This window comes from Pyxicephalus adspersus, chromosome 8 (assembly GCF_032062135.1).
Source record: "Pyxicephalus adspersus chromosome 8, UCB_Pads_2.0, whole genome shotgun sequence".
Classification (NCBI taxonomy): Eukaryota; Metazoa; Chordata; class Amphibia; order Anura; family Pyxicephalidae; genus Pyxicephalus; species Pyxicephalus adspersus.
Genome location: NC_092865.1, coordinates 7,347,159 through 7,371,486, shown reverse-complemented (window position 1 = coordinate 7,371,486; position 24,328 = coordinate 7,347,159). Strand labels below are relative to the sequence as shown.

The 24,328-nt window shown below is 39.8% G+C and overlaps 1 protein-coding gene across 2 annotated transcripts in view; it reads left to right on the top strand.

The window, feature by feature from the left end:
• The window catches only part of JAK1 (Janus kinase 1), a 103,950-nt gene that overhangs the window by 29,711 nt on the left and 49,911 nt on the right, over positions 1-24,328 (top strand). For both annotated transcript variants that reach the window (XM_072419400.1, XM_072419399.1), the window contains exon 2: positions 805-916. The gene's annotated coding sequence lies outside the window, so the exon portion shown is untranslated. The remainder of the gene's footprint in view (positions 1-804; positions 917-24,328) is intronic.

The following is a 24,328-nucleotide window of genomic DNA, read 5'->3' as shown; positions in this document are numbered from 1 at the left end:
TTCTCCCCTTGTTTGCGTTTGTTTCCTCCCACAATCCAAAAACATGCAGTTAGGTTATTCGGCTTCCCCCCAAAATTGACCTTAGACTGTATATATGACATATGACTATGGTAGGGACATTAGATTGTGAGCTCCTTTGATGGACAGCTAGTGACATGACTATGGACTTTGTACAGGGCTGCATAATATGTTGGTGCTAAATAAATACTGTGTATTAATAATGTCCTGGCCCAAAGCTGAGCCCTCCTTCCCTGCCCTTCCTGACAGTTACAGCACTGGATATCACTTGCACAGCCGAACAGGGTTGTAGGTTCCTTCGTCCTGCATACGTTTTAATAGGTCCTCTGCCAGTGTTACTGTTTTTGCTTTCTAAACCCAAAATGCAGATTTCTAATTTCCTGTTCTGATATCAAATACCAACTGCAGACACTGAGAATGAAAATTCCAAACCATTGTTGTCTCTACAACAGTAAACAGGATATCTCTCCAATAAGAACATAAACATTAATACAGAGTTTCCATATTTTACTAATTCTATGCAACACAAAGCTTTGGCTGGATATCCACATTCGTTTGAATATAATGTAATGTGTCCCAGCTAGGCTCGACTTGTGTATCCCGCTGAAAAGTGTCTTTGTCGTCTCTCTTTCATGCTTTGTGTTGTGTGCAAAGCTCACAGCAAGAGATACAGAAAGAAGTTCTGAATCCTAAGAACACGCAACATGGGGTGACTCTGGAAAGGAGCTGCAATGTTTTTTTTTGCTATTACTATTGTTTTGATTACCCTTTTATGTTTCTGTTTAGGATACCCTTGCCAATAACAAGGACTGGATTTGGAAAGTCACGTGTGGATTTTATTGGAATGTAAAACCCTTGTCAGCTTTCTTAAGTGGAAGTAATCGGAAGTCATGTTTCTGTAAGTAAAACATTTACTGTAAATTTTCCCCAAATTCTTGCTTCCTAGGGATAGAACCCTCGGAGATGTTCCTGTCCCATTTCCAGGTTCATCTGCTGCTGCACCAAGGCAGTTTTTTGTTTTCTTGAAATGAATTTGTATACTCTTTATTATACATTTATATGTTTGTGTATATAATTTAGTTCCTGGGAGGAATAGATAACCGGCCGTTGCTGATATTCCTATGGAGTTAGTGGCTTGCCTGTCATGCTGATCCTCCCTTCTCTGACCTAAAACACGCAGACTAAGTAAGAACTCCTGCATATTCAGGAAATATTAAAGTCTGAAAATTAGCATGATAGCTAGGCAATGTGTAAAATAAAGAGGGGGGACCTGTGTATTTTTCTAAGCATTGGTTTCCCTGTCATCAATTATGAGTGTCCAAATATCCTTGTTCCCACTATGTGCATTGCAGTGCTGTTTATCGTGCGATATGCAAGGACGTTATTATTATTAATAAACAAGATTTATATAGCGCCAACATATTATGCATTATACATTAAATATGGGTTGCAAATGACAGACAGATACAGACAGTAACACAGGAGGAGCAGAGGACCCTGCCCCGAAGAGCTTACAATCTATGGGGGGGGGTATCTAACATTGCAAAGAGAGCAGCATCCGATGATCCCACCTGTGCATTGAGCTGCAGTGTATTTTCACAACTCAAAGCTGCACTCATTTCTGTTCTGTTTCTACCCCATTCACTGTAATGATTGTGGTCAGCATCACAATGGACAGCCATCAAGGTGGCTGAGCATTGCCGCATGTTGCAGTATAATGCAAAGCAACACACTTTCTGATCAATGCCTTAATTAAGACTGTACATATCTGTTCACTGTTGATATCTTACACTTCAGATTCCTGATACCCCTGTAGTCTTTTATTTTTCTAGAAAACAAAAAGCAGGTAGAGAACAGTTCCTTTGTTTAAATGTACAGAGTTTCTGATCGTCATTTTTGAGTACTTCTCCACATTTAAAAATCTGATCACCAGTGAACAAAAAAGACAGCAAGTTTTCATGTGTCTGCTTTCTTCTGTGTAATTATTGCACAGGAAATCCAGTATAACCAGAATAACTTTGTTCTGATAATGTCAATTTTTACATATTTGGCATCAAAAGTTTCAGGAATATCTTTGTTGTTATCTGGGTTGAAGTCCTTGATCATCTTGGTTGATTTATTCCCAGCATGTCGGGATTGTAGGCTGAGCTGTGCATGCACATATGTGATACAAGACTGCAAAGAGGCAAGTAAGTGTTCTATTGCAGCCTGTAGCATGCTACTTTACCCAGTGCTCCATCCTAAGCGTCGATCTGTCAGACCTGAACACTGTTAGGCTGGGTACAGACGTTCAATAATTGTCACTTGACAATCTTTCACAATTCTTTCCAACGACAAAAACTGAAAGATGCGTGAATAAGCGTTGTACATACAGCACCATTCTGCTCTATGGAGAGGGAAGAGGGGAGAATGATGGGGCGGCACCCCGCTGCACTCTCCTCCCTTCACTTCCATTACAATCGTTCACTATTTGTGGATCCATCCTGTATGCGCCAGATTTTTATGTTCGATATCAGCCCTGAGGCGATTATCGGATGAGACTCATCTGACGTGTGTATGTAGCCTTACAGGAGAAAGTGATGCCCTCTAACCAGATCTGCTAATTCTTGCTCTGGCCTAAATAAACACGGCACATTGTCTTGTTGTTCAACACCTTGACATAACACAGTTTGAAGCCAACCGGCCTAAGCTTGCCATCTGTCCCATGTAATGTTTACATTACATTAGTATTAATTTTTACAACAGTATTAAATTTTATTACTAGCAAACTATCACTGCAAAAACTTAACTATCATTAGCTTAGTGCTGTTTTTGTAATCTTTTTTTTGGAGATGGATAGAGCTATTCAGTGCTTTGTTTTTTTTTCTGCACTTTAAGTGGCTGCAATGTTAAGGCAATAAAGTGCCACCCGTGGAACAAAGAGAGCTCTGTGATTGGAGGAGAGCTGGTTATGTGGCTGGTTGCTGTGCAGGCAGCAGAAAAGGTGAGTATGTCCTGTCTTCCCTCAACTTCCCTAAACTTTAAATCTTTCTATACCAGGCAGATTTGCACTGACTCCCCTGCACTGCCCTAAATTGGAACCCGATCATTGTAGGGAATGCAGTCACCAGGGTGAGCATTTGAGCATACAGTGTGAAATGATATCCAGATCAGTATTCAATGCAGAGTTTATTCAAAGCTGGGTGGGAAGAAATTGTAGTTGGGTGGCAGCCCCTGTATTGTTACCCAGCTCTTCAATAACCACCCAAAAACAGCCAGGTGGTTACTTTAAAGTGCTGGTGGTGCACCCAGCTAAAAGGGGCTGGGGAGAACACTGCATATTTGTGGTATCCTAAGTTTTACTTTCACCCTTACCAACCAGTTACACAGTAGCGATATACAGAAAACATTCAGGTTCTTTATTTTAGCTCTAAGGCTGCAAAACCTAATTCAGCATATTGTGTTTTGATTAATAAAAGAGGGTTCGAGTTAACAAAACATCACAAGAAGAGGAAGTAGAAAATGATTGCACAAGAAGGTGAGAGAGTTAAATACGAAAACATAAAAATAAAACCTAGAATTGAACATTTCATGTCACATGTATCAATAGATCACAAAATCTTTTCCTATAGATGGGACATCGTGTATGCTTCATATTAGTAGAGATTGCAGCCTATTGTTTCTAAATTGAACACAATTGAGTTAGGTGAAGAATTTGCTTCTTTCTGCATGCTTGGTAGAAAAAGTACTTTCAGGGTCTGGATGGCTTTGATGCTCAGACATTCCTCCCAATGGCACCCTAACAAATCCGGCCTGTTTGGTAAAGGGCTAATGTGAATATCAGGGTCTGCGTTAGCCCCTCGCCTAATATTTCAGCACAAAAGGGTGTGCTTTCCAGAATCTGATTCATTTCCTTTTAAGTGTAGGCGAGTTCAATGATCATTTCCTCTATCTAATTTGAGAGAAATTTGTCACGTCATATGACAGATAAGTGACATCTAACAAAAGTCAAAATAGCTTAAAAAGCAACACCATCGAAAAATAAAGCGAGTGGTGTTTTGCACGGTGTGTTCCAAGCTGGGCGCTCGCATCTGTCTTTTTATTTATTATTCTTCTCACAAACCTGAGCAGTTCAAAATGATAAAAAGTAAGAAAAAAATTGACTTTAATGAAAAAAAAATGCATTTTTTTAAATCAGGAGATCCAGAAACACCAACTCCTGATGGTATATAAAAATTTCCTGTCATAACAAAAAATAAATAAACAATCTATTTAAAAATGAGTGGAAATTCCCCTTAGAAAGTTGTCACTGAAATGAATGGAAGATGTCCCCTCTTCCTATTCTGGTAACAATGGAACATTTTGGATTTCTCAACACTTGCTGTCCCATTATTAAAAATCTCTTTACAAGAACTGAATTCTGGCTTTAGTTCGGTCTTGCATCATTGTACAGGCTGCATTAAAATTGCTTACTCTAATTCCACTGAATACTGCGAAAGCAAATTGGATAGAGCCCACCTCAATTCCTGGTGGATGGATATCCAACATCATCTATTTTTTTTTTTTTCTCTGCCACTACCATTTCAGGCTTGTCCGTTTTAGTAATTGGATTTCAGTTCCTTCAATTATGGAGGCTTAGCTTATAACATGTGAGTGTTACATAGGATGGCAGCTTGCCTATGTTCACTGACTTCTCCCATGTGCGGCACCTGCTAAAGTCCAGCGCATTAGATTAGGTCCGAGGGTTCCTAATAGGACTCTGATATGCTTCGCACCCTGCTAGCTCTTTCCACCATATTGGTGCCTGAAGCACAGACTCCCAGTGATAATGTTACTTAGTCGAAAGAAAGGTAAGAAAAAAAAAATCACAAAAGTTGGAGGAAGAAAGGCAAAATTGAGGCAGATTAGATTTAAATGAAAAAAAAAATCACACCTTTAATCCCACAGATCCCTTGATGCCGTCCTGGAATTCTGCTTCGTTCGGGGCAGAGGAAGCGTCGGGCGCTGCCATCTTCCCTCTTTCTTTCCGGACTTCTTGCTACATCACTTGATCTTGCACTGCGATGTTGCACTAAAAAAATCGATTCAATTTTTACTTTATATACTGTAATTAAGGGTTGTCTACCCTTTTATGTAAAGTAAAAAGTTGAGTTTAGGTCTGCTTTAACACCGACTCTTGCACACAGAATAAAAAGGCTGGGCAGGCCAGCAACTAAGCAACCCCCTTTATTTTGCACTGTGATATCAATGAAATGTTTTCAGGTATTGGGAATTGAAGGATATAAAATGAGACAATAGTAGTTATCTTCCAAAGCAAAGTTCCTTTAATTGTCATAGCTGTGGCCCCATAGCCCAAGGTGTCAAATGTTTGCACCTCAGTGATCTATGGAGAGGTGTGCAAAAGGGAAGTGGAAGGCTACAGCTTTGGTCTTTGGGAGACAGAAGACTGCAACTTGGATACCTGGGGGAGCAGAAAGTTAGTTTAGAAAACTTCAGCCTGAGCCCTTAGGATGATGTATTGAGGGCATTCGGGAGGAATTTGTAGTCCTATACAGGTTTATTTCATACTAACTTCTCTAAAGATGTGACCACAAACTGCATTCCAGAAAAGCTGGATGACAATTTCCTTTTTTTGTTACAAGGGGTTAGTGTTTTTTAGGCACACAGAAAATTTAGTTGCCCGACCAAGATAATTACCATATTGTCAAAGTCTGTTTTGCAACAGTTATCATTGGAGAATTGGCATTGCTTACTGACAGATGACCGAACTCGCATGTTGACTTTGCTAACAGCAGGCTGGTATTATTATAGTGTCAAAGTACATTTCAGCTTGTCAGATTGTAAATAACTTGCAAATAACTTGATTTAGAATTGTGTGTGGTTGCTGCTATCGTGTAAAAGTGGACCTGTAACCTTCCTAAACTTAAACCTGCAGCAAACACTTAGGGTCACTCACCCCTAGGGTCAAGTGCTTACCCTATGAATGAATAAGAGTGAAGTCAGAGTTCCCAATCCACACATCTCCTCCAATTTAGCAACTTTGAATCTGCTAGACCTCCATTATAACCAAGCAATTTTTAGGATATGTCGATATCTTCCTTTTGAGAAGTTTCCTACCCTAGATTTGTGTTTATAATTATACACATCATAGACATGGTCATGTCTTCTAAATTTTTTTAGAATTGTTTCTGTCGCCAAATTTTTACTAGTTTGTTCCTTTTGTCTTTTCTCTGACTCTTCCCATGGGAAGTTGCCATTTCAGCACATGCAAACATCTTGTTATCTGCATACAAATGTTGTTAAAATTTTTTCCTAAGCTCACAAGAGTGGGTGGAGGGGTTATTTAAAACATCTCCAGTGACAGCACGGTTTGGTTTCTTTCAAAGAACTTTTAGCTGTGCATTCCAAGTGCTACCTTAATGCTGCTTTTTGCACTGAAGACTAAAGGCAGGCAAGGTATATGTATAAGGAATATTTACAAACACCCTGCACAGTGCACAGATCTTTGAGGCAGAATAAAAAACTTCTTGGAGTGTGGCAATCTTGTCATCTTATCCCTGCTGGACTACTGAGCACCATACCTCCTCCTTATTTACATTCCCAGGACATCTTTACTTTCCACATCAGCTGCCTTTTATTTCTCCTGCTCAATATTAACTGTTTGTCAACCTGTTGCACCAGTGCTGTTACGGTGTTTGCATGCAATGATTTCTTGCACAGTAAACAGTGCTGCTGCTTTGATACCTTCCCATACACTATGTGTAGAGAATGCACTCTTGGGAGGTGTTGATCTGGGGGACGTGCTCATGTCAGTAGGAAATAACCTAATGCAACCTGTGGATTCCTCATCTTTGCAGCTCCCCTTGCAACAATTTTTACAAGCTTAGTGACATAATAAAGGCTGCTTCTTGTTACAAGAGGAAGTTAAAATCCTAGATGGGGAGAGGGAATTTGAGGTAAATATGCTTTAAAATCATCTTCAGGCACTTGCTTTGATACACACAATTCCCTGTTTTCTGCAGTATGATTTATTACTTTGCTTTGAATATCATAACTTGTCCATGTTGTGACTTGACACGAATAGCAGGAGATCAGCTGAAAGAGCCAAAGATGGGAAACATCGCTCCTCAACCCACCAACTAAAAGGTATAATAAACTGATGGAAATTTCTAGTTTGAGGCCAACACTATTAGCAGCCTTTATTTTTCCTGGAGCTTCTATATACACTACTGAAACATAGTCCAGATTACGGCCGGGCTGCTTACAAGGCAAATCCCTGTGTCTGTAAGGCCTGTCTAAGATACCTGGATGTACTATAAGGTATATTATTATTATTATTATTAATAAACAGGAATTATTATTAATAAACAGGATTTATATAGCGCCAACATATTACGCAGTGCTGTACATTTAATAGGGGTTGCAAATGACAGACAGATACAGACACTGAGGACATAGGAGGAGGAGAGGACCCTGCTCCGAAGAGCTTACAATCTAAGAGGTGGGGGAAGTATCACACAATGGGAGTTGGATATAGAATGCTGGGAAGTAGTGAGGGTTTTAAGAGACAAAAGAAGATGGGTAGGCGAGTATGAGAAGATGGGTTTTATGGCTCTTTTAAATGAGCAGAAAGTAGGAGCAAGCCGAATAGCATGAGGAAGACCATTCCATAGAGTTTGGGCAGCTCTAGAGAAGTCTTGTAGCCGTGCGTGTGATGAGGTTATGAGTGAGGAAGTCATTAGTAGGTCATTGGAGAAGCGAAGAGAACGGCTGGGGGGGATTTTTCTATCAGGTCAGAAAGGTAGGTGGGACAAGAACTGTGGAGGGATTTGAAGGAAAAGCACAGGAGCTTGAATTTGTTTCTCAAATATAACATTTAATCAATACAAATTATATATTAAAAAAAAATACCCTTTGTTAAGGCCACCCTGTAAATTGTTGCTCCATCAAAGCCTAACCTAACATTATTCAGATTTAGGTGGACACTGATTTTGTGCCAGTCTGCTTGGAGAGACCACTGGTAAAGTTTTTCCTGCAGGAGTTTGTGTTCCTCCTACAAGATCGTAATGAAAGAATGTGTTTTAGCAGTCTTTATTTCTAATAGCTGATCAAGTCGGTTAAGACTGCTTTAGTCTGAAAATGATATAAAATATTTGCTTACCAGCATCCATTAAAAATAGGCGTATCTAATTTTGATATATTTTGAACTTTAAAATCCAACTGAATTAAGTCTGGAATTTTGGAGTAGTAGGAGCTTCTTGAGTTACAGGACCTTGTGAACACCCACCAATGGACTCTTTAAGGAAATGGTGTCTATGTCACATTGGTATTTAAGGTTCTCCTGGTCTTCAAGGCGAGAGGACAATTATCATGTCGCCACAGATTCAGATTATTATTTGTAGGTTTTAGATGTAATATTTCTAATTTAGGGATTATTTAAAGGGTGAGGGTAAGGGGGTGATTAGCTTAAAAGTGGAACTTAACCCACATGACTGGATCTTCGTTCAATCACAAGATGCCGCCATCTTTCTTTTCTTCTTCCTCCCAAAGACAATCTTCAGCTATTTTTATTGGCCATGCCGGGATGATGTAACGCCCATGCAGGCACGTGTGACTTCATTCATCCCCGGTACAGGCATGGGAAGCTGGGTTTGGTGGGTTTCCCTGCCGATCAAAGCTGATGCTACGTATGCTCAGAAACCCGGAACGATAAGGCAGGTAAAAAAGATTATTGCCTGGCTGGTGAAGCAATTGTAAAAGTTGAACCTAAACCACTTTAACACGGTTAATAAACTTTACAGTCAATTTTGGCCATTTGCTTTCAAATATTTTCATGACGTGTTACCCTTCTGTGTGTTTTTCCCAGCACGCATTGGTTTTGCAGGACCGTGGTAATTTGAAGTGTGTTCTGTTTTCATCAAAAACGACACATTTCTGTTCCAAATAAAACCCGTCCAGGCAATTTTTCTTCAGTTAAACGGCTGTGAGAAATGTTTTAGTATTGTCTTGGAGATCACTCACAATCACACTAGGTGGTAGCTCATTTTTAAAAATAAAAACCTAGTACTGTGGTTAAATACACCATGGCCGTGCAAAGAATTTGTGACCTTGGACAGTCCTCAATAATATCTCGGAATGAGAAATTGGGTATTATCATTTGCTTTCAAATTATTGACACAGTGAACCTGTAGCAGTTTTGTTTACTAGACCATCTGGAAAGGCTTTAACATTTGCAGGGTAACTGCTTTTCATCTTGTAAGAGAATGTAAACTGAGTATTGTGTAATGGATGGCTGCCACCACTGTTAAATTGTTGGATAAACTAAAACTGGCAGCAATATAACTTTAGTAGTCCACGGACAGTGGTGAGATAGCTATCTGTCTTGAACTCTAAAAACAAAGATATTTTATGTGTCCTGATTTATATGCATTGTCACGGATTATTATTGCATTTGCCGACAAGCCATTTTGTTATATTAATGTAGGGTAACTGGTGCTTTTCATGCAGACTCAAGTCCTTTAGACTTCTAATGTCTAACCTGCACTGTCCCCAAAATGACAGGGAACAAAGTCCCTGATTTGATAATAAACCAGCCATCACCTGTCTGCAAACCTCCAGGTTCACTAAAGGACCAAGAAACTGATCTGCTTGACTTTCTCACCATCCTGAGATTGTTCATTGTGGTCACCTGATCAATGCTGTTATGTAGTATTGATAATGAATTGGTTTTTACAGTTGCCTAGATTACTTCTACAACATAGCCAGCAGCCTGCAGAACACATGAATGCATTTGTGGCACTGAGATTATTGTAATCATTTGACATGTGGGACACGTCCTTGGCAGTCAATGGATTAAATATTACAAGACTTTCTATTGGTTTTAGTCAGTCTTCGTATCTCTGAATTATAAGGAATGTAATGTTCTCCCCAGAATGTTTTTTAAGCTGGATGGGAAGAAGCTGAAGATGGGTATCAGCCCCTGTATTGTGACACAACATTTCAGTAACCTCCAAAAAACAGCCGGGTGTTTACTGAAAAGTGCTGGGTGGTGCACCCAGCTAAAAGGGTCTGGGAAGAACATGGAGTCTCAATATCTCTGAACTATAAGGAATAGAGTGTTCTCCCCAGAATTTATTTAAGTTGGTGGGAAGGAGCTGTAGGCTGATGGCAGCTCCTGTATTGTGATCCGAATTTTGAGTAACCATCAAAACAGCCGAGTGGCTATTGAAAAGTGCCAGATGGTGTGCCCACCTAAAAGGGAGCTGGGGAGGACATTGGAATTAAATGTTTAAATGCATTGACTTTAGCAACACACAGCAAAGAAAACTTATGGATCAATGGAAGGAAACAATCAGATGAGCGGAGGATAAGGGTGATCATAACCAGTGAATTTCTTCACCTTAACAGTCACAAAATAAAGAAGAGGCAAGTCCTGTAAGTGTAACTAGCAGAACAAAGTCCATTCTCCTGTCTACCAGACACAGCTATGCTAAGGGGTATATCTGTGGAAATACAAATTGGTTGGGTATAAAACGGCTCCCAAATACGTATTTCATCTTTGTAATTTAAGGGTTTGCCTGGGGTTGATTTGTAAAGTACGTCTAAGCCCATCAATGGCCCTTTTTTGTTAGTTGCATTTAAGTACAGCTCAGCCTCCAGGATATTTCATTGAAAGCTTTGTTATCATTTGAACAATGATAAACCACCTGTGCCCAGGGAAATTACACTGCTCGTTGATCATAGCAAACATGTCTTTTTAGTTTTTGATTTTCTGTCTTTAAAGTAAAACTTAATACATAGAATATATTCTACTTTTTGCTCGCCTCTGCAGTAATAAAAAGAAACTCTAGGTTTAAGATTAATATTATTAAACAGTTTTTATATAGCCCAACAAATAATGCAGAACTGTACATTAAATAGGAATTGCAAATAGCAGACTGACACAGACAGTGACACAGGAGGAGGAGAGGACCAAGAGCTTACAATCTAAGATCTTGCAGAAGTTTTGATGTCCTGCTCCCCCTCTACACTCTCCCAGTGTCCCCTTCATTGAAGCAGGACACAATGGCTGGGGAACTGAACCAGTACAGGTATCAGGGTGCCAGGTAATAACCAGCTGAGATGGATTCTGAAGTAGTCTTCACTAAAACATAAATTATGCTTGGGCAGTAGGAAAGGGTGAAGTGTGTTCCCTGCAGAGAACCCATGCCTATTCAATTTTCTTTTCCAGCAGCAAAATCAATTTGAAATGGGCTCTGCCACTTCAAAATCAAAATAAAGTTTGCTGCGAAGCACATTTACCATTCCATGTTTTAAAGGATTTAAATTATTAGTAAGCATGATCCATATCTAATAAACGACTAGTTAAACAGTCAGAAAGACGCACTTTTTAAATGCACACAAAGTTTATCATTATTTGTGTAACTTGGAACAGATCACATTTGCCCTTTTAAACCCCTTTTTCTTCTTTCTAAGCAAAAGAAAAAAAAAGTTCTTGCAGAAATTAGTCAGTGGAAAATCCCCTCGAGTAACAGTAATACCAAATCCTGCGCTATGAAGCCGTATTGCAGAAGTTATTAGAGATGCCACATGTCTACATCTTTGTTGTATCAGTACCTACGAATCAAGTTTATTAGGAAGCTTTAAAGGTCAGCAAGACCAACTTTATTCAAGTTTGCAATTGTAATTTTGAGTGGGCAGTGGTGGGTTAGTCACTTTTTTTTCCCCAGTGGTTTGTGTCTTCGAAGGCTGCAAAGGAGTCATACAATTACTGCTGGACAGCTGGGGACTCCCTTTAAAAATAATTATTATTATTGCACAGTATTAATATAGCGCTAACATTTTACGCAGCGCTGCGCAAAGTCCATAGTCATGTCACTAGCTGTCCCTCAAAGAGTTGCCAAACCATTACAAATATGCAGGTTGACTACAATTGCTGCATTCTTTTTCTGGGTTAAAAACTCAGAAAGCATTGAGGCTTTTTGCAACCAGACAGATACAGGTTCAGATTTATTAAAGCTCTCCAAAGCTGGAGAGGATACACTTTCATCTGTGAATCTGGGTGATCCAGCAAACCTTGAATGGATCTGGTTGAGAAATGAAAATATTTGCTACCATATAGCAAACTACTTTAAGGAAATCCATTCCAGGTTTGCTGGATAACCCAGCTTCACTGACGAAAGTGTATCCTCTCCAGCCTTGGAGAGCTTTAAAAATCAGGTTGATTGTCCTGGGCTTTAAAATAAAGAAAGAGATTTGTCAGATGTTTACAGAAGGCAGAAGTTTCATCCACTGTGGCCCCAGCTGAGCAAAGTTCAGATTGTTAATTTGGTATTGCTAGGCTATGAGGAGCTACAATGCGGCCAAGCTACAGATCTGTATTGCATTGTATATACCGAACAAAATTGAACAAATTGAATCCCCGTTTCTTTTCTATAATACATTCAATGTAATACAAACTAACAATGATGCACAGTTCAGGGAATTATTTACGTCTTTTCCTAGAGGAACTCATTTTTATATTGTGCAAAGGTTTTACATGCTACCAAATTGTATATAAAAAGAATATAAATATTATTAACAATAAATAGTATTTATATAACACCAACATATTATGCAGCGCAGTACATTAAATAGAGGTAGCAAATAACAGACAGATACAGACAGTGACACAGGAGAAAGAGAGGACCCTGCCCCGAAGAGCTTACAATCTAGAACATTCTCATCGTAGTTTTAATAATTTGACTATTAAATGTTGAACAAAGCAAAATGTTGTACAAAGCAAAAAGTACACAAAATACAAAAGTGTGTTCTTGGTAATTTTGCAACACTAAAAAAGCTACAAACAAAACAATTGAAACAAACAAACAAAAAAAAGAAATATAATATAAAAATAATGGCAACTAAATCAACAGAAAGAATAGCTAAGGCAGTATTCAACACATATTTTTTTGAAGCTTGGTAGTAAGAAATTGTAGGCAGTTGGCAGCCCTGTATTGTGACCTAACACTTCAGTAACCGCCCAAAAACAGCCAGGTGGTTACTGAAACGTGCTGGGTGGTGCGCCCAGCTAAAAGGGGCTAGCAAGAAATCTGACTAAGGAAAGTAGGGGAGGAAAGACTTAAAACTTTTTGGATCAGGCAGGACAATATTGTAGGAAGGGACAGATGATGTCCCTTTTGCAGTAAGCATTTTTACCTTCCTGATCCCTCCATGGAGCTGTCAAATACACTTAGTTGCGCATGCGCAGCTCCGCTATAGTTGCCTGGATACCCATTAATCCCAGCTTCCCCTGCTCTTGCTGAATGAACTCCTGCGCAAGAGTTACTTCACCCCTGCCAATCAAGATGGCCAAGATCATATCTAGGAGAAGAAGTAACAAGGTGGAAGCTCTTTGCAATGGAACATGGACAGTTGAGTATAGTGGGGTTTAATGAAAGCTAATTGGGTTTACTAAAGTTTGTTTGTTTTTTTTACATGAAGCAATTCAATCTACAACCAAAATATCAAATAGTAGTAACTTTTCAAGTTACGCGATTAAAGCCAGGCCCGTACAAGATAGGTTGCTATGACAGATTATTTCTTGTATTATTTTGTTGGGAGGCGTCACTGGTATTTTCATATGAAAACTGAGGGACTTTTCATTTGTGGTTGTGAGACCTTTACAGTGTTTTTGTTAGAGTCATCGATGGGTCTTCTGCTTCCCTATATATTTTAATTGTTAGCAATATGCCAATTTCAGACTTAAATACAGCCATGAGCCAAATTTATGTTGCATGAAAACAGACTACAATTTTTACTTTATATAAAAAGTGTGGAAAACCCTTTCATATGAAGGGTCCCCCCGTCCACCTTAAATAACTTTACAGTGGCAGTAAGGACTGAATGGGAAGCCCAGAGCTGCTTCGGGCTGCTCCTTCTGCACATGCTTGCTCTTGGGAATGCACATTTGGGGTCTTTCCCCGCAATGAAAAAAAAGTGCCATTTTCACAAATGCCCTGTGAGATTGGCACATTTTTTTTACATATGCAGGAGGATACGTTACACTATCTCCCGCCTCTGCTGTGCAAAATCAGGTGATGTAAGCAGAAGACGGAAGAAGATTGTGCTGGGACAAATAAATTCAGGACGGCGCTGGACCGAATCAAGGCCAGCTGTGCAGGTGTCGAGGGTTCTGCAGAAGTAAAGGTAAGTGGTATTTTACCTTAATGAAAGTTACACTTTATTATTCAGCGTGCCGTATTATATCTTCTGTGGGCTGCTCCTTTTTTAAAGCGCTCATAGTAAGAGAAGGTCCATAAAATGTATCCTTTACTGCTCTGCAAAATTATCTAAAGAAGCAAGGAAGTAAATATCAGCCGATTGACTCTAACCTCTCCCTATGCAGTTAGGAGTTTTATTGCTGTTGCCGTACCCAGTCGCCCGAATAGAAAACTTAGCCAATTCTTCCCAATAGGAACATTGATAATTATGAAAAAAAAAAAACATAGGTTCTAACCCTTCCTTACTTCATTCAAAACTAAAAAAACCCTTTTGGGCTGGTGTAAAATAAATATATGTACCATAGCCTCTCCATAAATAAATGTAACCTATTGTATTTCCACATTTATTGATGCGCACCAAAAGAGCTTTATGAGTAGTTATTTCTGTAGGTTCCTAATTGCCCTGTAAATAAGGTTACTTGGGCTAATTTCTAATACCCAGGCGAAGAAGGCGAGCAGCTTTTACAACTTTCTATTTATATCAGGGCTGTGGCAGCTGTACTTAAAGTCATCAGCTCTTAACTTTTTAATTTATGGTTCTGTCAACTCTGGGTTAGATTACTACATGCATGTAGGTCTTTACATAGCAAAGAGAATTGTGTCCTTTGCTAGGGATGCTTCACTTAGGTTAGTAAGTGAAATGGGGGGCTACTGACTTCAACAATCCAATCATGTACAAGGTTTTAAGATTTCCTTAAATGTGATTGGTTACTATTTTAATATTGTATTGTTTAATTTACTTACTCCAGCTACCAAAGATTTTTTTCATAAACAGCTTTTAAAAATCAAAGGTGAAATCTAGTCGCTACAAGCGACATAAATGTCTTTTCAGGCTAGCCTAAATGAAAGTAGAACTACAACCCTATAGCTATACAAACATTTGAAATATATATTAGTGAGAATAACCCATGAGTTATGCACATCTTTCCTACTACTTGGTTAGAAAGTCCAAACCATTATCCACTTTTGCTGGCCGCTGTGTCCTTTTTGTAAGAGACCATAACATATTCCCCTCCAGCTTCCAGTGTGGACATCATGATGGAATCACTTTGTGATTTTTTTTTAAGAAGTTACAATGCTACAATCTGATCACCAAGGAAATGGTCCTAGTTCCTAAAGCAGACTGATGACATCTTCTCGAAGTAGGCAATGTTAGCTGTCTGCAGCTCAGGCACTGCTTTTTATTGATAAAAAAAAGTGTAACGTTTGATGTATATTGTGACATGCCAGGAATTAAGGCAGGCTTGTGAAGTTACTAAAAGGTTTACTTTGATAAAGTTGGGGATCATTAGTGACACTGCTCTCGCTTGGTTTGCTTCTTATCTGTCTGACCGCTCCTTTCAAATTTCTTTCAATGGTAATTCCTCCTCCCCTACTCCCTGTTGGTGTTCCTCAAGGGTCAGTCCTTGGATCTGTTCTCTTTTCTCTGTAGTCTCATATCCTCCTTTGACTTACAGTACCATCTGTATGCTGATGACACTCAAATTTATCTGTCCACCCCTGACCTGTCTCCCTCAGTCCTGGATAAGGTCTCATGCTGCCTGTTAGCCATCTCATCATGGATGTCTGACTGATTCCTGAAACTCAACCTGGATAAAACAGAACTCATCATCATCCCCCCCTCGAATTCCAAATATGCCCCTGACATATATCTAACTGTTAACAACACTTTTATTCGTCCCTCCCCTCAGGCACGTTGTCTCGGTGTCACCTTCCATTCTGCCCTCTCATTTACCCCTCATATTCAGAACATTTCCAGGTCCTGTCACTTTCACCTACACAACATCTCCAAAATCTGCCCCTACCTGTACCTAGAGACCACCAAACTCCTTGTACACGCTCCTATGATCTCTCTGGTATTCCACTAACCCGACTCTCTTCTCTACAATCTATTATGAATGCTGCAGCCAGACTCATCCCTCCTTCCCACCTACCTACCCGACAGCCTTCCCTTCAAATTCAAGCTCCTGTGCTTTGCCTTCAAATCCCTCCACAGCTCTTGCCCCACTTACTTTTCTGACCTGATAGAAAAATACCCCCCTACCCGCTCTCCTCCAATGAACTACTAATGAATTCCTCACTCATAACCTCGTCACACACACGACTCCAGGACTTTTCTAGAGCTGCCCCAACTCTCTGGAATGGTCTACCTTGTGTTCATTTAAAAGAGCCATAAAGTCCATCTTTTCATACTCGCCTACCCGCCTTCTTTTGTCTCTTAAAACCCTCACTACTTCCCACCATTCCATATCTCCCCTCCTATTGTGTGATACTTCCCCCACCTCTTAGATTGTAACTTCTTCGGGGCGGGATCCTCTCCTCCCCCTGTGTCACTGTCTGTATCTGTCTTGTCATTTGCAACCCCTATTTATTGTACATTGCTGCTTAATATGTTGGCGCTATATAAATACTGTTTAGTAATAATAATAGTGATGGAGTTTTTTTTGCAACCTTGCCCGGTCCCATCATAGAACTGAACACTTTTCAGATACTTTAAAAATTGTCGGTGGCTTGAATAATGTCTTGTGCGTGTTCTTCCCTGTTGTCTGTCCTGCAGTTAGAGAAGTTTTGGTTGTTGACAAAATATTCTGTATCTTCATTTCCTAGAATTCTGTATTTTCTGCTCATTTTGACAAATAAGTACTAGGATCATTTATGACATAAAAAAATTAAATCTGAATCTAAATTTTTTCTTTTTTTTTTTTTATAACAAACTTTTTTTAAAAACATGAAACATGATTTTTTTTTATAAACATGATAAACACAGATAATATTTGGGAATTTTCGGGACAGATTGCCATCCGGGGCCACAACTATCATACTCGTTCATATTGAAGAGATTTTCAGGTGCTATTTGATGGACCGCACTGTACATTAAATAGGGGTTGGAGATGACAAACCTGCATATTACACATATAAGTACAAACACTAAAGGTGCGTACACACTTCCAATTTTTATCGTTCCAATCGAACGACGAACGATCGATTGGGCAAAAAATCGTTCGTAAAAAAGTAACCAACGACGCCGACGAACGAGGAAAGTCGCTGGAAACGAACGACCGGACCGACGGATCGGATTGGACGACGATCGTTGAACATCGTTCGTGTGTACGGTCGTTCGTTGATCGTCCATGTTCAGAGCATGCGTGATGAACGAACGTCCGTTCACTTTCCTGTCGTGCACATAGTTCCTCTATCGCTCAAACGATCGTATCTATTGTGTGTACAATATCTACGAACGATCGTGTCGTTAACTCTATGTGCAGGATCGGTGCTATACGATCGTTCGTATATATCGTGCATGAACGTTCGTCGTTCGTTTTCCAACGATAATAATTGGAAGTGTGTATGTAGCTTAACACAGGAAAAAGGGAGGACCCTGCCCAATAGAGCTTACAATCTATATACGTGGAGTACATAAAGTGCCAACCAATGGTAGCTGACAGATAAAAGAATAAGCCACCCAATTCTTAAGAAAAGAAGGATCGTGAATAAACCAAATTTCTTTAGACATTTATAAAGATATGAGCCATAGCTCTCCTCTGCTGCAAAAATTTATCGTACTTTGAGCCAAACTGCACTGGAAATAAGAGCGACGCTCAACCATCAATGGGCCCTGATATAATAAAGCTCTCCAAGATTGGAGAGGATACACTTTTAGTGAAGCTGGGTGGTCAAGCAAACCTAGAATGGATCTGGTCCAGGATTCAAAACATTTGCTAACTAATGAAATCCATTCCAGGTTTGCTGAATCACCCAGCTTCACTGATGAAAGTATATCCTCTCCAGCCTTGGAATGCGTTAATAAATCAGGCCCAGTGTGTCAATGGTACCTCCCAGGACAGTGTTAAATGCCAGCATGCAGCTACCAATCAGCTCTGGCTTTAAATCCCCCAAAAAAGTCACCCAGGGGAATGCCAAATTCATGTAATAGTTGTGCAAAAGTCTAATGGATGCAATATACATTTGCAATAAGAAAGTCCATAAAAAACCCAATATTTCTTTCCAGGGCCAAATGCCAGGTAGATGTTTTATATTGGAGTTCAGTTTTTTTACTTGACAGCAGCAGTTATAGCATGAAGAAAACAATGGGGATTGTCTCCTGTTCCTATATGGTAGGTGACAAGTTACCTGGAGACCCTATATCCTAAGGCAGTGTATTTCAACCATAGGGGTTCCTTGAGCGATGAGCAATTTGCACCTCTCAGGTCAGTTTATGTGACCCCAATTATCTTTTTGGCTATCTGTAAAAGTTAAATTCATCCCAATGGCCAGCAATGTAAGAGGAATTCATTCCACTGACCATGACACTAGAGTACTGTGAGCTGTGGATATAATAATTATTGGAGGGGTTCCCTGAAGACCTAAAGGTATTGTAATAGTTCCCCCATGGGAACCCAGGAAAATATCCCTATGGACCTATTTAACTTACATTTTTGTTATTCCCTTACCACAATGAGATTATTTTTATTTTTTGGGTACCAGTCTGAATTTCCACTGATTAATACCTGATGATTGTTCACTTTGGAAAATTTGTCATGTTTACTTTGCTGTTTTTGAACTATTCATTGTCTTTCTTGCACATTTTTTACCTGACATTCTGTTTGTTTCTGATAATTATTTTCCATCAAGTCTTTGCTTTGCTTGGTGTCATGAGTTGATGTTGACGTGGTAGCCGGACCTCAGATTGGTATCACGTTCATAGTTGGAATTGTTTGCATAATTATAATTAGAATGTCAAGGATCAGAGTAAAGGGCTTACACAGCATACCCTGCCAGCAAGGAAAACTGTGATGCAATCCAAATACACTGAAACGACGAGGGGGTGCTAAGAATTTCCTTGCTTTGCCCAGAAAGTAGAGAGCCAGAGTTATGAAATAACACATTAATTCAACATATTCCTCCCTGAGACTGATGCACTTGGTACAGCGTAGTTGCAGCTTTTCTAGACCGTTTAAATAAAAGTCTTTTGGTTGGGCCGCAAACCAGCTCTCAGCAGAATTTTTGACGTCAGAAACGTCCCCAAAACGTTGCCCCTTCAGGTGTTTCTTTAAATTTGGGAACAGATAATAGTCCAAAGGAGCCAGGTCAGGTGAGTAGGGGAATGGTGGACAAATTGGAAACCCAGGGTGTTCAATTTGGCAGCCACAACGTTGGACATGTGCACAGGTGCATTGTCCTGCAAAAAAAGGATCCCTTTGGTCAACTTTCCATGGCATTTCGTCTTAATTGCCTCTTTCAGCTGATCCAGTAGGTTAGCATAATACTGTCCGGTGATACTACAGATATCGCTGGTCCTCAATAATCAGGTCATGGACAGCATCGCAGGTTGCCGGGTCAGTTGAGGTTGGGGGGCGCGCACTGCAGGGCTCATCTTCAACGGTGAAATGCCCAGTCTTGAAACGAGATATCCAGGTTTTGACAGTGCTGTAGGAAGGACACTTCTTCCCCCACTGTTTGTTTGTGACATCTCAGTGTGAATGTAATTTGCTGACTTTCCCTGGAGAAACAAAAACTTCATGACGGCCCGTAACTCCCAACGACGTGAAAGTTGCTTGTGCCTCTGCCATCATAGCTTCTCACTAAAAGAAAAAACAGTTTTAAGAATCGCAAAGACCTGATATTTGCACAGGTACATACTAAGATATTAGGCTGTCATATCCCCCCACACTCATTTTTCTATTTCATCTGGAAGGGAGCAAAGCCAGGAACTTCTCAGCACCCCCTCTTATTACAGTGATAGAGAGCTGCATGTTTTGGTTTTGCATCATGGAGTCCTCCTTTTAATCCTAGGCAAATCCACTTGTTGTATAGAGTTTGTGTGTGTGTATGCATTATTATTATTATTATTATTATTAATATTATTATTAATAATAATAAACAGAATTTATATAGCGCCAACATTTTACGCAGCCCTGTACAATAATTAAGGGCTGCAAATGACAGACAGATACAGACAGTGACACAGGAGGGGAGGACCTTGCCCGGAAGAGCTTACAATCTAATGCATGACTTCCTTTCCAAATTTACTGGTCATTTAGGCTCTTTTAGAGACAAGGAATAATTCTAAATACCTGAACTATATTCAGTCTCAAACGTTGCATGCACACATAATGTTTGTTGCTACAACACACTAAGGCCATGTATCTGCTGTGTAGCAATGCCCCAGTCGTCTTTTGTCAACAGAGGGGTCACAATCAATTTTAGAAGGATGAGGAACTTTGATAGCCCATTTATTTAATTCCATGCATACGCCATGTAATGTGTGTTACTGAGCCCTAAAGGGGATATGGAGTATGTTTGTACATTTTTACTTTATAACCAAAGAAGATTAGTTTTACCATTTTTTTAACTGCTTTAGCTGGGCCTGGGCACAAAATAATCACTGGAGTATTGAAAAACATAAATTGTTGATAACTTGCTTCAGAGGTCCAGGCTCCATACTGATTTTGCACTTGGTAAATCGCTGACCTAAAATAAAAACATGCAAGCGGCCAGGAAACAAGGAGTAGATAGATATAGGTTTAGTCTATTCAGAAAAGAAAGGTTGTTAAAGTCCATAGCAGTGTAGTGTAAGAAAGTAAATTATTTTGTCTTATATACAGTAAGAAATATACAACTATATACAAAACAGGTATTAGTTAACAATCATGTTGTACATAGGTCAGTGAAAGAATTAAATAAGGTTGAGTTTTCAATGATACACAGGGCCTAATTTATTAAAGCCCTCCAAGGCTGGAGGAGATACACTTTCATCAGTGAAGCTGGGTGATCCAGCAAACCTGGAATAGATCTGGTCCAGGATTGAAAACATTTTCTAACAATAAGCAAATGACTTTGAAGAAATCCATTCCAGATTTGCTGGATCATCCAGATGAAAGTGTATCCTGTCCAGCCTTGGAGAGCTTTAATAAATCGGGTCTATAGACTTCAGTTATATCCTAGGAATCCCAATGCATTTTGCAACACTTGCTTCTTCAGGGGATGTAGGTAATTACTGTACCTGTTAAACCTATTGGTAGGACCAAGGATAAGAAATATCTTGTCGGTATCAGATGGCCTTTTCCATCCTTTCAAGAAAGGTTTTTTTGTCCCCTTTATTTAGATTATAGAACTTGTTTGATTACTGGTGGAGCCCAATCACTGATTGTAGATAGGATTCAGTAACGAAAACCCCAGTGTTTTTTACTATGCGGCAAAAGGTGTCCTTGCTGTTGAATGGGCTGCCAGGCTGCGGAATGAGCTTGCAAGCCTTCATGCAGAATTTTGAGCTTACTTGAAGGGGGGTACCGTGGATTGGTTCCATAAAATATTACGAGGTGATTCCTTTTGCTTTTCTTGCACACCTTTTACATGCATACAGCCAGGTAAGTGTATAGTGTTATCTCTCAAACTGATCTTTGGAGGGTATTCCTGAAAACAATGGGCAGAAGGTGTAGGAATTAGGTACCTTCAATTTTGACTGAAGAGGAGCAGTGGGAAGGATGGATGAGTCTGGCTGCAGCATTCATAATAGATTGTAGAGGAGAGAGTCGGGTTAGTGGATTACCAGAGAGGAGGGGGTTACAGTAGTCCAGACGAGAGATAAGTACACGTACAAGGAGTTTGGGAGTCTGGGAACAGGTAGAGGTGGATTTTGCATGCAGGGAGATGTTGCACAGGTGAAAGTGACGAGACCTGAAAATGTTCTGAATATGAGGGGTAAATGAGAGTGCAGAATATTAACTTAGACAATAGGAGAGGGTAAACCCCCTTACAAGTACACATACTTCAATATAAAAAACCCTCCAAAGGGTTGATACCAAAACAAATTTCCTTGATTTGCACTTTTTGGCCACCTGACTCATCCGATCGATAGTCTAATGCTGAAAATCCAGATGTGCTTCGTAACAGAGGTGTGTCCTTGCTTGGCAAAATCCCCATTAACGTTGCAGCATTATCTCTGCTGTTTACAAGAGTTATTTTTGGAAGGTATGACACAATTTACTGGGAAAATAAACCTTTTACACAGTGAACAATGATGTTTGCAAAACACTTAAAGCAAGTCAAAACCCATCATCAGGCTGTAGATCAGATAATAGGGAGAAGAGGTAAAACCTCTCTGTTTATACTCCAGTCGCTGTCCCTGCTTATCAACTGGATAGGAAGGGTGCACATTATCCTCATTGGGACCCAGACAGCAAGAAAAAACAATGATCCCCCACCAGTCTCATTGTGCTGAACAGATTAGTGGTTGCTCAGTTTATGATGGAACTTTGAAAAAGTAGAAATTTATGAAGTTCCACATGAACCATGAATGAATGAACCATTCACAGGTTTGGGCCACAAAGGTGTGAAAAGGTCAAGGTCAAGGCAGTGAAAAAGAACATGTACCCCCAGTCCGGTCTACTTGGCCAATAACCAAAATATGTCCGTATTCCTGTTTCCAGTTAGCCACAGAAATCCACAAACGCCTAGGAACTTAAAGCAGAACTATACCGATTACTCGCCTATCCCGAATTCAACACAGGACACCGTCATTTTCCTTGTTACTTCCTAAAAACGGCTATTGATTGGCCATGCTAGCGTGATATAACTCCTGGCACACGCGTTGATCAGACAGGTAAGGACAGTTGTTGTAGAAGGTATATCTTCTGTCCCTTTCTATAATAACCATAGAAAGGGACAGACAATGTCCCTTCTGCCTGAATTGCCTATGTTAAAAGTGGGAAACTTAACAGCGCTGGTAAAGCTACGCAGGTGAACCGAGTGTACTGGAAGTGTCCGCACTGGGCATGCCCAGCCAAACTCATGGCAGCATGGTGGCTCAGTAGTTAGCACTCTGGTCTTCCGAGTTTATTATTATTTGGTATTTATATAGCGCTGACATATTACGCAGCACCGTCCAAAGTCCATAGTCATGTCACTAGCTGTCCCTCAAAGGGGCTCACAATCTAATGTCCCTACCATAGTCAGTTGTCATTAATACATACAGTTCAGGGTCAATGTTGGGGGGAAGCCAATTAACCTAACTGCATGTTTTTGGAATGTGGGAGGAAACCCACACAAACACGGTAAGAACCTGCAAAAAGGCTAAATGTTGACATTCAGGCAAAAAAAAGCATATATGTGATCATTTTTTTTTTTTTTTATCCAGGTCCTGGGTGTGACCATCTGCAGGTAGTAAATTCAAAATGTTTCGCTGTGTAAAAAGTAATGTGGTTTCTGTCACCACCACAAATTCATTTTGGAACATGTTCAAAAAACCTTTTGTCTACGAACATGAATCTGGTGTTTCAAAATGAAAAGTTACACACTTGTCATGATAAATTGTCTTCTCCGGATGGTCACCACTGCAATCAGTATTTGAATGAACCTTTAGTATTCCCAATATACACAAAGTTATTATTATTAAACTGTATTTATATAGCACCCAGTGTTGAACCCAAAAATGTTTTAATTTTAATTTTTAATCAATTTTAATTATTTTTTTAATCCGGGTGCAAAGAAATTGTAGGTGGGTGGTCGCTGTATTGTGACCCAACTCTTCAGTGACCCTCCTATTTTATGCTTCTTCCCTGGCTCTTAGATAGTCTGTCGCTGTCTGTCTATCATTTGGAACCCCTATCTAATGTACAGCGCTGCATAATATGTTGGCGCTATATAAATACAGTTTAATAATATTAACCACCCAAAAACAGCCGGGTGGTTACTGAAAAGCGCTGGGTGGTCTGCCCGGCTAAAGGCTGAGGGGGGATCACTGGTGCCAACATATTACACAGCATTGTGCAAAGTTATGATGAACACTTCAAAATGTGGTTACACAAATATATTACAATATACAATATAATATAATATTAATGAATGTGCATATGAGAAAAAAGCCGTACAAACTAAACATGGGTTGTAATCCATCCTCGCTGTGCTTACTTCTTTCAATCTGGGTGTTTGCCAAACAAAAGAGGAAGTAGGAGGGAGCATTCGTTCTCATCAGCACGTTGCAAAAACACAGAACCACAGCATGCACATGTCTGTGCACTACAATGCCATTCATTTTTCTTTTATCAGAACACCGCGGACCACAATGCACA